The following is an 18,250-nucleotide window of genomic DNA, read 5'->3' as shown; positions in this document are numbered from 1 at the left end:
GAAGAGGAACATATTTAATTGAACGGATAAGAAGTTTTATGGATTGTGGCTTCGCAGTTTTCGCAAACTTCAGGGAGAATGTCCAAATACGCAACGGAAAGTTTCTTATCAAGTCGAGACGCCGTTCGAGAAACTTGGCAAACTTGGCAAGGGCTCGACCAATATGAAGTTAATGTTTGCCTCTGAGTGCACTCGAATGTTTAATTCGTACGATTGCAAAAAGTATTCTGAGCCGGTGCTTATTGCCACAAACCACTGCAAAAATTTGAATCCGTTCAGTAATATGTTCCTCTTCAGCTGATCTGCAAAATTAAACTATGCTTACATTTTTACACTTGAACAACACACAATCATGGATATTTTCACAGTAACTTCGTCAGGGCGAACTCGACGCTTTTGTAATGAATGTCAAAAGATTGTGCCCCCTTGTGCTCACTAGCCGCCATTATCGCTCGTGGAAAGCTGGATAGCATTACGGAACTAATCATGTTGAGTCGCATTTCACTTATGCGCAGCTTGACTACAATTGGCGTAGCTAGAGAGGTCACTTGGGGGACCAGGATCCCTCCCAGAGAAATTTCCTATCTACTCCTATGTGATTATTTTCATATAATCTACAGTATATAAGCTACCTGAAGGCCCAAGCAGAATGCTGCGTCAACGCGTCCGTCAGCGTTATTCTGACAGTTTTCCCATGGGTTTACTGTCAAATTGACGCTGACGGATGCGTTAACGTTGCATTCTGTTTGGGCTTTAACTCCTTAAATTGGTAGAATGGTAACATTGGAAAGTTTTCTTTTTAATTTCAGTTTTTGAAGTAATTTTCACATTTTCATTTGGTGCTTTTTAGCAGCGTGTACGTCTTTTGCTTTTTTATCCTGTCTATGTTGGCAGTACGTCCGCACGCAGCCAGTTATTTTCTTTTAAAGTCCGCGCGTGCAGCTGTGTGTGTATGTGATGTCTGTCAAATTGCGAATGTTGAGCAAAAGCGAAGAAGAAGAATGTAGTGGCAGACATCACACAGTGCGGATATTCCAGCTCTCGCTCAACTTCTCGTATAGTCTGCCTTCTTCAACTATTCCGATAGTGGAGTTTTTTCAATAGCGAGTGAAATACGAGAAGTGTTAAGCAGTATAGAACATTTTTTCCTTGTGTCTTCAATCTGTATTTCGTGTTTAAAGTTATAAAATGACATTTTGTAATGCGTATTAAACTACAAAAAGTGTTAGCAGTGTTGGCTATGTAATGTAGTTTCGCTACGAAAAATGCATTAGAAGCTTCCCATACTGCGTGTATCGTTCGTGCTGAGTGGATTACTTCGAGAGTAAACAGCAATGTAAAATAACTGTGGAAGTTATACTTAGAAAGCAGCATACAAAATGTCTCTAACATTGGATGCTGCTGTGTTAGATAGGTAATGTCAATTCGCAATACTGAGCAGATTGTGTTGGAATGTGAAATATGAAAAAAATCCGGGAGAAACCAATGGTAGAATAACTAATTCCCTGGATTAACCGTTCACGCAAAGGGAGAAGGAAAGGAAAAAATGGAGCCGAAGGAATTTGTTCAATGTGTGTATCGACGTTTCGCCGCCGCCAGAGCGGCGAGTTTCGAAACATTCAGTGTATTTGTTATTCCGTTCCGAATATTTTACGGCTGCGGAGGTGTTCCTAGACAGCACAGCACGCACAGCAGTACAGCGGAGTGGTGCGGAAAGCAAATGAGGAAAAACTGTCAGACAAACAACTGGGAGTCAATGTTGCCATTATGTTATCAATATTAGACCTTAGGACAGAAATTGAGGAAGAACACTTTACTGTTAAACATTGAAGAAAGTTAAGAAACTTATTTGCTGAGCAGTAATATGTTCATTTAAAAATTTTAATTAAAAAAATCACAATTGAATTTTTTGTGTGAATTAAATCATTTTATCATCTGAAGAATTGATAAAAGAATATTGCTTGCCTACTTTTTAACAACATAATTCTTTTAAATTGCGTGCATTATATTTAGCATTTTTAAAGTGTTAAGGCAATGTTTGAATATTATAAAAATGAATTTTTATGTTTATCTAATACCCGTTTTAATGTCCGCGTTGCTCACGTGAGATAAAAATGGAAAGAAAATTTAGCGTCGAAATGAAGTATACGGTAAATTCTTTCGACTCTGTATTGAGATACATTTATGTTTTTTCTGCTAATGAATTCTCAAAAATATCTCACGTCAATTTTGCTAAAGCTTTTACCAATAGACCCATTTTCAGCAATATGCAAGACAATATTAACACCATTCACCGAGCTCACTCGAGGTTATACATGAAATGCATTTACATAGCTAAAAAAATCTATTGGCTACGTGGTTACAAGCGTAAAAATCTTCTGGTTAAATGTGGAAGGAGAAGCTTAAAAATGTAAATTTGAACTTGTATTCAAATTCCAATGAACAGACGAGGGCAAAAACGGGAAAAACTTTCAATAATAATAAATAATCATTAAATTGGCATCACTGTACGTAGTAAGTCAGTGTGCGAGCAACGTTATAGAACACCACAAACGGAAGATGAATTAAAGTGTTGATTTCCTTACGTTTCTCCTTTCCACTATTTAAAATCTTACATTTTTCATTCTGAGCGCAACACGCACCAGAACGCGCGATAATTGTTTATATTATAACTAAAAATATACGAACTTCTTGCTCTCCTCACCCTTCTTCCAGGAGCACCCTTAACTCAGCAGTATTGCTCCAAATAACATGATCTGCGTCCAAAATTTGTGGGTGCAATATGCAAAATGTATTGTGACTATAATAGTGATTATTTTTTTCATAAACTATTTCAGTGATTACTTCAAGTATACTGGTCTTCCTGTTGCATATAAATATTACTACCGTTTATGTGGCAGAGCTTTGTCATGACACCTGATTGTTGGAATAACTGCTTCACACGTGTAGTACTTGCGACCAGGTCCTAAAATACCTTCTTCAAATAACGCAAACTCTTCCAGCAAAAAGTGTGTCCAAGTGTCAAAATTATACGGTAGAGATTGGTTCATCGGATCATTGAAATTTTGCCATCAACGCTGCATTAGTGGCCGAATCACCTACAACAAAGTCGTCATCCGCAGTGGTCTCATCGACAACGGTCAACTCACACTCACAGCTAAGTTGAAAAATGTACGCGAAGAAGAGGAAAATAAACAGGTTTTAATCGAGAGTGCTACGGAAAGCCAGAAAACAGAAGAAGACTAAGCCGCTGAAGAATAAGTCAAGTTTTACACATGAAAAGTGCCGACAAATCCGAAGGAGAGATTGGGTGGACGCAGTAGCAAGAAAGAGTTGGCCTGACAACATTAAAGTCAGCAAGCGGCTAATTATTTTATTGTGATGTTTCCCGATCCGCACCGAATACCCAGTGCTTCCTAGCGTCGCAAATCAAAGTCAAAGTCAAAAAGGTGGCCTATGTTTTAGCCGAAATTCAATGTGTTATATGCGCTATTGTTTGAAAGTTTTATGCAAAAGTCAGAAAAATACGTTCTAATGAAATGATCTTATGTGAATTAGTGGTGCTTATTTTACGATAATCGAGTGAACCCGTGCATGAAAGGTCTTAATCAGTCGTTGAGTGTTGCAATTTTGTGATAGAGTGACTGGATTACGATGGTGTGTTAATATTTGGATACTGAACTGAGGTGAGTTAAACCATTTTTTCAGTCAGCTAAACAACAGTCAGCTTAATGCAAGTTGTGCGGATTTGGCATTTTTCAAAAATATAGTACAAAATGAGCAAAAGAATTCCAGAATTTTATAAACTCTTGGTTACTTAATGGACCACACACGAAAACAATACAATTAAAAAAATTGAAGGTTTTCTAATTACCCAGAAAAGTCTCAATGAAATTTTGCAATTTTTCGATTCATTCAACTAAATCAAAATTGTAAAGCAAAATTTTAAAATATCTACTCACAAAATTTTCCACGGCGCAGAAAACTGCAAAGAAACGGCGATAAAACTATGTTCTATGTATTAAAAAAATCAAAATATTTTTTTCTTGTTTGTCAAAAATATATCAAAAATAAACAATATAATATTTTTATTCCAAAATGTTTTCAAAACAAAAGGCGCGCAGCGTCGACAACAAAGAAAACGTTTATAAAACCTTCAATGTAAGGTTGGAAATTGTGTTTGTATTGGAATAATCGAAGAAAATTTATTCCCATTGAGACGAAGAACCAGTTCAAAGCTGAAAGTCTCATAAATAAAGCAAAAAAGAAGATTTTTTCGACAATTTATTTAGCATTTGTCGGTGTGGACATGCAAATGCTTTGCATCGCACCAGGTAAGCAAAATCCTTCAATGGGTGGTTTATAACAACCGCCTGTTCATTTACACCTCAAACAGGAACCAAATCTTTCCGACCGGCGACGTATTGACCAAAATCGTACCTGCTGCTACTTGGTTTGCTTTGCAATCAGATAATATGCCGCTCGGCCCAATGTTTGCATTACGATTTACGGTAAAATTTTTCTTTAAAAAATACAACATCTCCCTGTTGTTGCACCCTAATCTGTGGATTAAACCGTTCGAAGAATCTATCCATCGTTTTCCGTTTGAAGATCTCTACTCAAGTAGCACGGACGGCAGTTAGATTGGCAGTGAAATCAGGTGCGTTGCAATAAATTGAATTTTCTGTTTTCCTGTCTGCTGATTTGGATCTGATTGTTGCTTACTGTCTGCAGAAAAAAATGTGATAAAAGCGCTGATTGCATACGCAATTTTCCCCCGTATTCTTGTGATCAGTTTACAATGCTAACGTCTGGAAGACAACGAATAATAGCATGCATCGTTTCGCCCGAGACAGGGACTGTCCTTTTTTTTGCCGATGCCTTCATCCTAGATAAGGATTAACTCAATACTATTCGGCTTCGTCCTTTTTGGTGTCTACTGAGAATCTACGGGAGGCATTGCGGTCACTGCTTGCACCGTTACCGCTTAGATTTGCGAGAAGGAAACTCTTTTTCTGTATCCAAAATATGTATGGTTTCGCTTACGGTTCGCAAAGGGATCGAACGCAGAGCATATGTATTGAAAATATTTTACGCATATGTGACCTGAATAATTTTTGATTAACTTTTGCCATTGTGCGTGGATTTGGTGTGCAAGGCAATGGCTTTGTAGTCTCGAGCAAATATATTAAAGTAACGCGTTTAGGAAAGCCGGTCAAATATAGGAAAAAATATCAAAATAGGCCTTTTATTGGATTTGTAATTCTTTTGATCATTGATTTCAATAAATTTATATTGAACCACGGAGCACTGTTTTCTTTTAAAATCAACAAATAAATAGATGTCGTGGAAACTTGATGTTATCACTAAATGTGGTGGAAACTGGGTCTTGTCTGTTATAATAAAATAATTTTTTGCAGTACGCCTTTGTACAAAAATGAAAAATGCTTTCAAAGATTACACAATTTAAAATGAATAAAATTGCTTAGGAATGTTTGTTTCATGAAACGGACCACTTTACGCTACGATAAAATTTTTACATTATCTTCTGGATTTTGTGCTAAAACTGTTTAATTTCTCGAAATTGCACGCATTGATCAAGATACTAGTTTTACTATTACTCGAAGGTACTGTTATTTTTTTTTTTATTGATTAAAGAGATTTTAAATAAAGGTACTGTTATGAGGAACTGTCCTGTAGAAATATTGCAGAACTTATGAAAAAATCAAGTTCTGCTGCTTACACTTGAAGTTTTGCCAACATCCAGAACCAAAAGAGGTGCTGTTAATATGTTAAGCTGTTGTGAATCTGAATCTGACCGATCAATCTGAATCTGTACGAAAATTTTCCTCGGACCCATCCAAAAAGTCAAATGGAAAAAAACGTCAGTCAGGAAACGTAAAATACCAAAGAGGAGCGCGGAATAACAGAATCGAACCAAGGAGTGATGCCGGAGGCTGAATATGATCCGGAGGAAGCGTTGCATACTGTTGCATACTGATGGTTTATAAAACATATTTTAAAGTGGACTTTCAGGATCAAAATTTTTCGATGCAATCGGTGACAAGTTTCAAAAAAGTCCAGATAACAACCGATCGATTAAAATGGCCAAGTTTGGCTAGAAACTGCTTGTATGTATAATAATTTATTTGCTCTTAAGAAAGAAGTTAGCCATCTTGTTACCGTGTAACGTTAATAATACTGTTCTGATCAGACCTTACGTTCGCCACTACGCTGCTGCCACCATCAAACTATTGAAAAAACACATACAGCAGAAAATTATAAGTCAAAAATGTTTGTACAAATGTACAATGATGTACTATGAATGTACAAATTTGTAAATGAATATACAAAATCAATAATCATTTACTAGATTTCATTTAGGTGAGAAAAATTTAGGTGAGATGACTGTGAGAATTGGTGAATTGAGACCCCTCCTCTCATAACATAAGAGGGGGGGTGGGGGGCTCCCATATAAATGAAATACAAATTTCCTCATAACTCGAGAACTAATCGAACAAATGGAACAAAATTTGGCATGTGAGGCTTTTTAAAGGCAGGAATTTTTTCGATGTTAAATTGAGACCCCTTCCCCTTCTGAAAGGGGGACTCCCATACAAATGAAACACAAAGTTCTGTAAAACTTGAGAACTAATCAAGTAAAAGGTACCAAATTTGGCATGTGGTGGGTTTTGGAAGCAGGATTATTTTCTATGATGGTTCTCATACAAATAAAACAGATGTTTTTTGCATGACTCAAACTAATCGACCTCGAGAAATTTTAGACTCTTCCATAAAACATTAGTCAATAACAAGACCATCAAAAACTACCTATAGTAACGCTAGATGATTCAGAGCAAGACGGCCGCAGGCCGCGAGTGTTGTCGGCGACCCGCCGTCGGAAGCGTAGGCCAATGCGGTCACCTTTTTCTAGGTTTATTTGTTTTCCTAGGTCTACTGACCTCTATTACTTTTCTTCAGCGTCTGCGAATAAGGAGAGGATCACACCCGCGAAATAGTAGGGTATTGTCGTTATCGTCGGGCCACTGTTATGGTCGGGCCATCACGATTTTACAGTTTTAGTAACTCATGATAGCTATGATACAACCATTGTAAAACTTCTAACTGTGATAGCTAACTTTTCACAATATTGTGAGTTTCAATCGTGTATTCAAAACACCCGTACTGAATTCAGTGACTAAATCTTACAAAACAAGTTTTCCAGGCGCAATGAACTTTTCTTCAAGAAATGATTCATGAAATGCAATTATCGAGGTAAATTTTGAAAATGTATGAAGTGTGTTGTGCTGCACACGAAGACTATAGAAAGATCCCCTTCAGTAAGGTGTTTGGGAAGGCTAAGGCGAAAGACTAGAAAGGCGCTATTTGTAAAGGTCGGGCCACTTGAGTAGTCATGGTTGGGCCACCATAGTTTTAAGCGCAGAAGCGCAATAATCGCTAAAAAATGTCAGTCACGTAAAATGTGATGAAATAAAGCACAATTAATACGATAAAAACCTAGATTTTTGTTGTTTTTTTCATTGTAGTTGTACACTTCGGAAAAGGCGATTGTAGCAATATCAATTTTACAAGATCGCCAAAATTTCGCAAAAATGCAATTAAAAATAGGGTATTTGTACCTATATGAGCCGTTGTTCATGGAATTCATTCTTTTCATGTCTCTATATAGAATTTCAATACGTATTTCTTAGATTTTTTGCGGTGGCCCAACCTGTACAACATGGCCCAACTATGACAACATTTTTTGTCTTCACGTAAATGCCTATAACTTTTTTGTTTTTCAAGCAATCAGTTCAAAACTTTCCGGAAATATACCTTATTTTTAGAACTTTGCAACGATGTATTTAGATTTCCAAAATTCCTTCTGAAGCGAAAGTTATGGGCGAATTCCAAAGCGTGACCCAACCACGACGACACTCCCCTACTTTTCGCGAAATGGTATTCCGCGTAGCACTGTATTTAGCGTTATGGTCAACCGACAATTGATTTTCCCCGAAATGGTATTGCGCAAAAGGTTATATAATCACTCCGAATATTATCAGCTTTATTTTATCTAGCTTAGTAATGGTGGGAGTTGCTTTCTACTTTACTGTGAGAAAAAATTCAAACTAACCATGGTTTCATAGTTACGTAATTTCTAAAATGAATCATCAAAGGTTGAACTCCTCAGAAACTTGCACAAATTCGAGATCGTGACAAAAGTCATCCGAGATTTACGATTTATGTATAGCACAGTTTAATTCGTGGCAATACAAAGTTTGCCGGGTCAGCTAGTGGTTTATAAATTTACTGAAAAAATCGAAAAATAATTAGAAAAATCAAATAACAAAACAAAAACTCTAATACCATGTTAAGGGGAAATAAACGACTGAAAATTTTTAAAGGAGTCATTATTTTTTTGTTCCAGATATTGAATCTGCAATCTGTTCCGCTTATTTTGATACTAATTTTGTAATGATCCGACCACCGGAAGTGGCCGAAAAACGATCATGCACATAAGCATTCCAGTGCGGCGTGGAACAACCTCGACGAAATAAAACGCCTCTGCTGTAAAAACACGATTTTCAAACTTTATGTACTTTTTTCTCAGAAACTACACAATGTATTGGAACAAACTTTTTTTTGTCAGTAGTGGTTTGGCAAAGATTTTTATGACTTTTGAGCTTTGTAAACGAAACACAGCCAGCCAAAAAAGAAAAATAAGACATAAATTTATTTTTTCAGGCATCTTTTCTTCTTTTTTTTCGTTTTTTTTCAAGCTAAAACCAATTCTTATGAAATTTGGCAAATATATTCGCAGTATTAAAACCTCTCGTTTGACACTAAAATAATTGAAAAGATAAATTATCTTGGTTAAAATCGCTATTGACCTGTTCGACAGAAACTTATGCGATGACGGTGGTGATCTTTGGAACTAGCCGAACGGTGAGAAAGTTGACAGTTTGCTTGAAGAATCGGAAAAAAGTTTACTTTTTTAATTTTCTTAATGTAGTCGAACAATGTACAAGTAAAATTATTATTGCAAAATGTAAGAAAATTGAGTACTTTATTTTTGGTATATACTTTGTCAGTGGTTTGTTTACAGTATATATGAGAAAATAATGTTTTTGTATATTTATGCGACAACAAACAGGTTACATATCACGCTAAATTATAAAAATCCACGTGAAGGGGGGGGGGACTTGTTTTTTGTGAAATTAATATAAACCAGGCTATTGCAAGCAAGATACAGGATAATTAACCCATTAAGCCCCACACTTTTCCCAGCAGGGATAGAAAGTTGAAACTTTCAGGAAAATTCTCTTTTAGGTCAACTAAGAAAAACCCGCTGACATGTATTTTTAATTTTGACCCTGTGTCCCGCAACGCTACGTTGCGAAAACGCAACGCTGGGCATTAAGGGTATACCGTTTTTGCATACCTTCATCATTATGCAAATAAATGCTTCATACTTTTTTACCGTTAAATCAAATTTGGGAATTTTTTTGTGATTTTGAGCATTAATGAAGATTAAATGAACGACTTAGAGTATTACATGTTATGTTTTATGATAGATATCGAAACATGTGGGTTGGAGACCATCTTTGCACTAGACGCAAAGTATGTAGTTTGAATGCTAAATGCATGTCATCGCAGATGATTAAATGCCTACCAACACGTTCCGGAAAGGTTGTAACATTAAATTTGGGTCCATGAAACTGTCGTTGTCATCACTCAATTCCTCCAGATATTCCGGAGGCAAAGGTACTTTAACAATTTTATTACGCTCTTATCACAACGGCTTCTCCATCTGCCATCAGTGTTTGAAGCAGCGAATTCTATGTTATGTAAACTTTTATAATGTTTTCAGGATATTTTAAATAAGCGAAAGATTAGATTTACATTCATTTGTTTACTAAAAAGCGACGACATCAAATGAAACACCGCAGCGAACGAACGAAAACAAATATTCCCGTTGCAAATTTTGAATATCGTTACTTCCTAGCGTTGCGTTTTCGCAACGCAAAGCTTCAAACCTATCTGAAAATTACAAAAATAATCAAAATTAGGAAACAAAGCTTTTTTTGGCAAGCAACCGATTCTTACTAACACTGAGTGATAGGTTAGGCGTTAATAGAGGTAAAATCGAGTTTTATGAGCATTTTTCCTTAACTGTCTGAAAAATAGCAAAACCTGTTGTTTTGTCACAGCTGTAATTATGTTACATGTAACATCTGACCTTTGAGCAAAAACAGGTCGATTAGATTTTTTTCCAATCTTTCTTTGTTTCTCAGGGTACAAGTTGATATCTTCAACCGGGCCTTCTCTAGAAACGAATGAAAGTGCGTTGCGTTTTCGCAACGCTGGGAGGAAATAGGTTAAAGAGAACATTCATATTTTCATGTAGTGCCGGAGCAATATGGTTCGATAAGACTGAAAGATATTCAAATCTCCAGAACTTTGACTTGAACCAATACAAAACAAGCATAAGGATCTTGTAAAGTAGAAGAACATTCCAATAATATGCAAAAATCGCTTTAGGATCACTTCTGTGTTCGATTAGTTAACTCGCCACACTAACTTTTACAGTATTCTTCAAATTTATGCTCTTTCAATTCGCTATTTTAAAAGTGTTTTTAAAATAACTTGTAAAACAGCAAATTTCTTACAAAACCTGATAAAAATTTAGTAAAGTTTTCAATCGAAAACCAGTTAAAAATTAAATTTACTGAAAATTTTTTATGAAATGTACCGCATCTGACATTTGTTTTCGTTTTTCTTACCATCGCAGTAGGTAGCGACACACCGGCAGTTTTTACTCAAATTTGTCAATACATTATTGTACATTTTAATGTGTTGTACACGATTGCTCATAACTGGCAAAGTAAACATCCAATCCAAAAACAATTCAGTAGTGATCTGTAAGGATATCTTATCTTTCAAGTGAGATTAATAGCACCTAGATCGGTTTGGCCATCTCTGAAAAACAGGCGATTTCTTAAGCGTAACTTTTAAACTACTTTTTTATGATAGTGCTTTCATTTGGTACTAAGATCATTGAACTCGGTTGTATAGTTCCGGAGAAAATCATGTCACGTGGTTTTTACATTTTTGCTTATAACTTTTAGGTATGATGTTTATAACGACAATTAAGACACTAGTTACATTCGTTTAAAAATAATCGAATTTTCTCCTCCTGCAGCAGTCTCAACCCTGTATATTGTGACAAATTTTGTTTTTTTTTTTTGGTTTATTTACTTATTAATTCTCAACTGACACGGTGTCTTATTGAGGCGAATGGGCAAAACCAATTTGAGTTGGTCACATTACAACCATTCTCAAATTGGCATGAAAACCCATAATTTTTTTTACATAAACAGGGTTTACATAAATAGAGGTCATACAACATAATTACACAATACATTTACAGAGTTACAATTTCTCAGCTTTACCTAAAATATCACAGTTAGAAATTCTTAGCTTGAATTGATCACATAAAAGCGTGAAATCGAAGAGATGGTACACATGGTTGAAAGTGCTGAACATGGCCTGGATCGGTTGATTATTACCATATGTAGTACGGTGAAATACAGGTCGGAAAAAGTCGCGGGTTCGGAGATTTCGAGGCGCGATATTGATGTTCAGCAGGGCCTAAATGTCTGGGGTGTCGGTTTCCCCTTTCAATAGTTTGGCAGCAAAGACGGCTCTATAAACCTCTCTTTTTTTAATCAAAGTATTAATGTTCAGCAGTTTACATCTATCCTCATACGGCGGAAGTTTTGAAAGATCGTTCCAGGAAAGGAATTCGATTCTTGATAGCCAGAGTTGTGTATATGGACTCCACACTATAGAGGCAGTGTCAAGGATTGAGTGCACTAGTGAAAAGTAAAGGGAGCGCCGACAGTACGGATCACAAAACTCCTTAGCTATGCGCATAATAAATCCCAAGTTGCGATTTGCTTTTGATATAATGTTGGAATAATGATTATGGAAAGTAAGATTCGAATCCAGTTCAACTCCCAGGTTTAACGTAAGCTACACGTTCAAGAAGAGTCGCTTAAATCCTATATTCACGTATGATTGGGTTTTTGCTTCTGGAAAACGTGATAACTGTACATTTGGAGACGCCCATGGTGAGATTGTTCAAACTGCACCAATCTAGAAATCGATTAACCAACATTTGTAGTTCTTTGCAATCCTCAACTGATCTTACAGCGAGGAATATCTTCAAATCGTCCGCATATAATAACTTGCTTCCAGGTGGCATCACAAAACCAACCATCGTTGAAAATATAAGGAAAAGTAGTGGGCCAAAATTACTTCCTTGTGGAACGCCGGACTTGTTGCAAAAATTACTCCACTCGGTAGTGCCCAACCGTACCGAGAGGCAACGATTCATTAGGTATGTTTGTAGCCAGCGAACAAATTCGTCAAAAGCTCCAAGTCGGTTCAGCTTATGCAGAAGAATGTGGTGGTCTATGCGATCGAAAGCGGCTCTAAGATCGGTATATACTGCATCAATTTAGGCTCCATCCTCCATATGGCGGAGACAGAACGTACAGAACTGTAATAAATGAGTGCCAATAGAGCGTTTTGGATAAAAACCGTGTTGTTTTGATGAACTATATGACTTGACTTTACTGAACAAAAGTTCACAGGCAATAATCTCCAGCAATTCAGAGAACGCGTATAACCTTCCGTTACTCGCGCTGTTGTATTTTGTACAACACTTGTAGATTTTTGGATGCCATTTTGTTTTAAAGTAACAGATCGATGTCAAACCAAAATGTATTCTTCAATAAACTTATTAAGAACAAAATGACATAATTATTCAAAACATTAATGCTTTAAACTGTTCAGCAAAATAGATGAGCATAAACAAAATCGCAGAAACGATGCAAGCGACTTGTGAGGGGTACCGCATTTGGTCCCTACTGGAATTTTCTCTTATTTGTTCATAAGCGAAAATGGTTTCTGTATACAGCAAAGTTCTTTAGCAGTTGATGGTCATTCCGCAGGTGTGCAAAAGTTCATAGTTTCGTGACTTCACGGCGCTAGTGAATGGGCTAGTTTTCTGAATGTGTTCTATCTACAGAAGCTGTTTATTTGTAAGATGTTTTCAGAAAATATTTTAGTGGACCAAAAATGCTAGGCTGATGAACGGAAGTATCCAATTTTCACACTATGTGTCATCACTGTGCAAAAAACTTTCTAAACATCCTACCCAAGTAAATAAAAACACCGCATCAGCCCTACTTTCTAACCACAGAATGCCATAGATGCCAACAGCAGAAAAGTTGTCATACTTTATGTGATGAGATATTTTATGTGAAAAATATCTGAGAAAACATGATAACGGCTTGAAAAAATTTCATCAATAGAATGTTACGTCATTTAGGAACGATAAAAGGATATTTCCGAATGCAACAACTTGTATATAGCCACAATTGTAAGATGTACAATTTACACCGGGTTTTGGCGCCACCTGGTGCCAAACTTATAAAATTTTATCCCCCAAACGAAAGGCCTTAACATACTGATTAACTTTGCTGAAGACAGTAACTTTCTAAATAGCCAGGATTCCGAGATATTCCGAGATAAAGAGTGTTGTACAAAATACAACGCGCGAGTATCCGTGTTACAATATGTTGGCGCGAGTAACGGAAGGATAAGGATGTAATCCCTCGGTAATTTTCTGTGTTGCTTTTATCACCTTTCTTGAACACCGGGAAAATTTAAGACCTTTTCCAGGACTCCAGGAACTTATGTTGTTGTAGAGATATATTGCATATGTTCAGTAAAGGTTTGCATATCTCACTTGCGCATTTTTTTAAAACTGCTGATGGGATACCATCTGGGCCGGTAGTAGACGACATTTTTAACTTCGCAAGACCAGTGAAAATATCAGCTTCGCAGAAGTAAACCACACCAAGATTGAACAAATTTACTGGAACATTACGCATAGCATCATTATTTGGGAAGGACAGGCAGTGGTTGAGTTATAAACACTGGAAAAGTGTCTCGCGAACAAATCACAAGTAGTTTGCTGATTATCGGATGCTAAATTTCCGAGAAACATACTAGATGGCAATCCAGTTTGTTTGCGCTTTTCGTTAACGAATGACCAAAATCGTCTCGGGTTCCTTCTCAGTTCGTCTTGCATACGCCTAACATAGCAAGAGTAAAGATGACAGTTATAAGTCTTGCTCATTGCTAATTAGGCAAAAAGTATGCTTAGTTACAGGATTGCGCTTATTAGTATATTTTCTCGAAGCAGCAGATCGTTTGCGCTTCAAGAGTCGAAGTCTGGAATTAGACCATGGTGGTTTAGCCTGCGGTCTTGGAGGCGGTACGTGAAGACGAAATAGACTATTAAGTGTCGCGTTAAAGTAGTCAACAGTTGAATCCACATCTGCCAAATTATCAAGTACTGTCCAGTCCACGAGAAGTAGGATAAGGAACCTATTAAACTGTCTAAGCGGATCTTTATGTATTTTATCTTATAAGCGATGGGTTGACTAAGTGGAGGAAATCAGCATACTAATCTTCTTATTCATTTTAGTTTTTCAAGCTGTTACCCCTGATGGCTAAACCTCAGATTTCTACATCAAAAATTGAAGCGTCGGAACTAATTTTATTCAGTCGGAAGGCATTTTAATAACATGTATTACAAACTTGTCCCAAATTGTCCCCAATATCGTTAATTGTCCCAAATATCGTTATTTCTTATAAGCTTACAACCATGACGTCAAATGACGCAAGGGCACTCATATCTACTAAAATATGTTATGAGAAAATTGAGCGCTTGAGTTTTAGACAAATTTTTAAAAATATTTTTTTTGACAATTTTTAATTCTTTTTTTTTTTGAAAACATAATAGCAGAGTTTGTAAGGTTAAGTAACTCAAGATGATGTTCTTATCGAAAGATTCTGAAAATATAAACAAATTTCAAGCTTAAGCTTATCAACTAATTACGCTTATCAACTGATTCAAATAGGTGACCCCTATTAATCGGTTCCTTACCCTACATGGTCTTTGAGTAGAACATAAAAATATATCATAGTACAGTTCCTTATTTTTTCTGATTTCTGTCAATTTATGATAAAACCAAAAATTTTCAAATGATACCCAATCAAAATTTGGATGAATTGTATCTTTTGAAATCTATTGCAAATTTGCAATTATTTAGGATTTTATTTGGAGGTACAATGTTCATAGCTAATGTTGAAGGTAAGCGATTGTTACTAGGACAATAACAAAAGGAAGACACTAAGAAGTGCATAACTCGATGTTTCCAAGCAACATGGCAACGTATCTCGAAAGTTCAGGTGGCAACAGAACCAACATTGACCAACAACTAGCAACATGTCACATACCGCATGTTGCATTCCACATGTTGTCAAAAAATTGCCCAGTTTAAACGCACCTTAACTGTTTAATAACACATTACTAGCTGGACTCACTATTTTAAACATGATATATGGTTTGGTTTCATATACTTAATGATTTTGTCGGTTTCGGGAAGCCGTGCCGATAGTTGCCAAAAGTGTTTACTGCACAGATTTTTGTCCTGAGAGCGGCAAAATTACTTATGCTAGCAAAGTTTCATCCTCCGTTTTTCACTGTATACTTTGCACCCTTAACGGTCCTGATCAGCAGAAGTGTGTATTTTGATCTCCAATTTCAAATTCACCCCACTGAATGTGGCGCGGTGCGCATGTGTCAAATTAAGGGCTGGTGTGCGCTTGTTAGAAGAGTGCAGAACGTTGTTGTTCGGGGGGAGATTTCCTTTTCGGATGTAATCTTTTACCGACGATAAAGAAAGGACTATGAAGTGATGATGTTGATGATATTGCTGATAATTGTGATGTTGGTGGTGATTACAGACTGCACTGATGCGGGCAGTGGCGAAGGAAATCGTCGGCGAGTACTCAGCATCAACCACAGCATTCAGTTCTAGTTTTTCAGCGAGTGTCAATACAAGTCAGCTTTACGGCATCGTATCTGGCCACTTGTAGCGGCAGCGATAGGGATCTAGGGTTTCGTACCGCGTGCGAGATATATCGGATTTATTTTATTGTATTCCTGCACTGTGCTACGGGTGACAAAAGTTGTGTTGACACTTTTTGGGATCGGGCTTTGTTCAACCTCGAAGGACAACAAAAGAAAATTCAATCATGGTGTGTTTCATGGGACATTTAGACTGCGTCGAAGCTAAACCCAAGTGATATTGTTCGGTGATTTTGTGATGTTTGGAATTGGTTTTTGAGCTGTCGTTCTCTGATGGTTGTGTGGTAAAATAGAGATAAAATTTTTGTTTTACGTCAGTGAAAAGTGAAGTCAGTTCTACATACAAACTACATTGAAGGTTTATGCAACGTTGATGGTATTTGCTATAGAAACCATTATCTCATTAATACTTTTGTGTTCAAGAATTAAAGGTTGGTCAACAAACATCCTAAGTATATTACGATCTCTCTGGTTTTATCTAGTGCTAAGCTTTTAAACCTGTTGTTATATGTGCTATCATTATTTGGGATGTAGTTTTGCGCCGGTAACACGCTGCATGATGAGGCAGTACAATTGTGGAAAGCATTATGGAAAGCGTTCGCCCACATTTACTGACGCACAGTGTCAGATTGACTATGTCAAGCCTTAATATCAATTATTTGCAATTGCAGTTTTCGTCTATGTGTACAGATGATCATTGAACATTACAGTAGGGCGGAGCATAAGTGCGATGTTTGAAGTAGACATGGTCGGGTAGCGGAAAATTTGCCCGAAACCCGCACCCGTACCCGTACCCGTCGGGTTCGGGTATTGAAACAAAATAATTTGCGGGTTCGGGTCGGGTGCGGGTTCTTAATTTTTGTTTTTGAAAACGGGTACGGGTCGAGTCGGGTATCTCCATTGACCACATTTAACACTAAAGATGGTTGGGTACCCGGGCCCGTCCCATACCCGACGGGTTGCGGTCGGGTTCGGGTATCAAAAATAATAAATTTGCGGGTTCGAGTCGGGTACGGGTTTTTAATTTTTTTCTTGATCGGGTACGGGTCGGGTCCGGGTATTCAAATTTTCACACCCGACCATCTCTAGTTTGAAGTTGTCATCAATTTTCTTGAGATATTAAGAAGGACAACAAAATATATTTTATAGTGATGCAGTAACTCAATGTCTTCACATTCAACTATAAATCGTCTAGAATAATAGTGTTATGCAAAATAAATTTTTCATTCTTCTGATCAAGTGCCGATTCGCACTTTTACCCCACTAGCGGGCAAAAGTGCGAAGCTCGAATCCATGAAATTAACACAGCAGTAGCTAACAAAACTATATTATCTTCAATCTACGTTATGTTTCGGTAAGGAATATTGCCAATTTGCACCTTTTCCATTTTGCGCTGGTGTATTGCAGCCCCTCTCAGATCGAAATTTTTCCAAACGTTTGTTTTTTGTTTCATCAGCGGAAAAACATTGTTTTCCTTCGGCCAACATCTGTAAAGAACGCAGTTTTCTGCAGATCTTCCACTTCTAGTATCTATAATATAGTGCCAAAAGCTGTATATACATAGCTATACATTTTTACCTCGTCCATGAATCGCACTTTTGCCCCGTCCGTGAATCGCATTAAATTGTGGAAAAGCGAAATATATTTTGTAAATTCTTTTCACCGTATTTTCAAAACAGATATGTGAGTGAACGCTGCTACAAATTTTCAACAAGTAATATCCTCCTGTTGATATCGTATTGACCGTATAATGAAAAATTACATCAAGACCGCCCTAAAATTACATTTGCACAACTATGCTTCGTAAGCATTCAAAGTTTACATTAGATTCAAGCTGTCAAAGTAGTCACCCATCCATGCCGATGTAGTCAATGCACTCGGAATCTGCACCGATAAATCATCGTATCGTACTTTTACCCGCATCGCACTTTTGCCCCTCCATACTCTATGTACAATATAAACATAATGGAGAGTAAATTACTTTAATCTTGGTTTTTCAATATCGATTACTGGATATTATGAAGTAATAAATAAATTAAACCTAACTACCGCCGGTAGTCAATAGGTAAAATCGGAAAATGGCTCCGAAAATAGTGTTGTACATAGTTTTGTTTCGTCAAGTCCTATGTAATTAAAATTATACGTTCAAATCGAGACATTTACGGTTTTGTGATATATCAAATATACCAAACAAACAAAAAACACTTAAGAAGATAAGTTAGTAGCTAGAGGGATGAA

The 18,250-nt window shown here is 36.8% G+C and overlaps 1 protein-coding gene across 3 annotated transcripts in view; it reads left to right on the top strand.

Annotated features, from left to right (window-relative positions):
* Positions 1-1,035: 1,035 nt before the first annotated feature.
* Positions 1,036-18,250, top strand: part of LOC128744504 (axin) — a 43,302-nt gene continuing 26,087 nt past the window's right edge. The window contains exons 1-2 of one of the 3 annotated variants that reach the window (XM_053841565.1): positions 1,036-1,414; positions 3,123-3,686. The gene's annotated coding sequence lies outside the window, so the exon portion shown is untranslated. Of the gene's footprint in view, positions 1,415-2,837; positions 3,687-18,250 lie in introns of all 3 variants that reach the window. The other 2 variants (XM_053841564.1, XM_053841563.1) reach the window with 2 other exon arrangements.

Source organism: Sabethes cyaneus, chromosome 3 (genome assembly GCF_943734655.1).
Source record: "Sabethes cyaneus chromosome 3, idSabCyanKW18_F2, whole genome shotgun sequence".
In the NCBI taxonomy this organism is placed as follows: domain Eukaryota; kingdom Metazoa; phylum Arthropoda; class Insecta; order Diptera; family Culicidae; genus Sabethes; species Sabethes cyaneus.
Note: the sequence above shows the minus strand (reverse complement) of the source record. Positions and strands in the feature narration are given on the sequence as shown.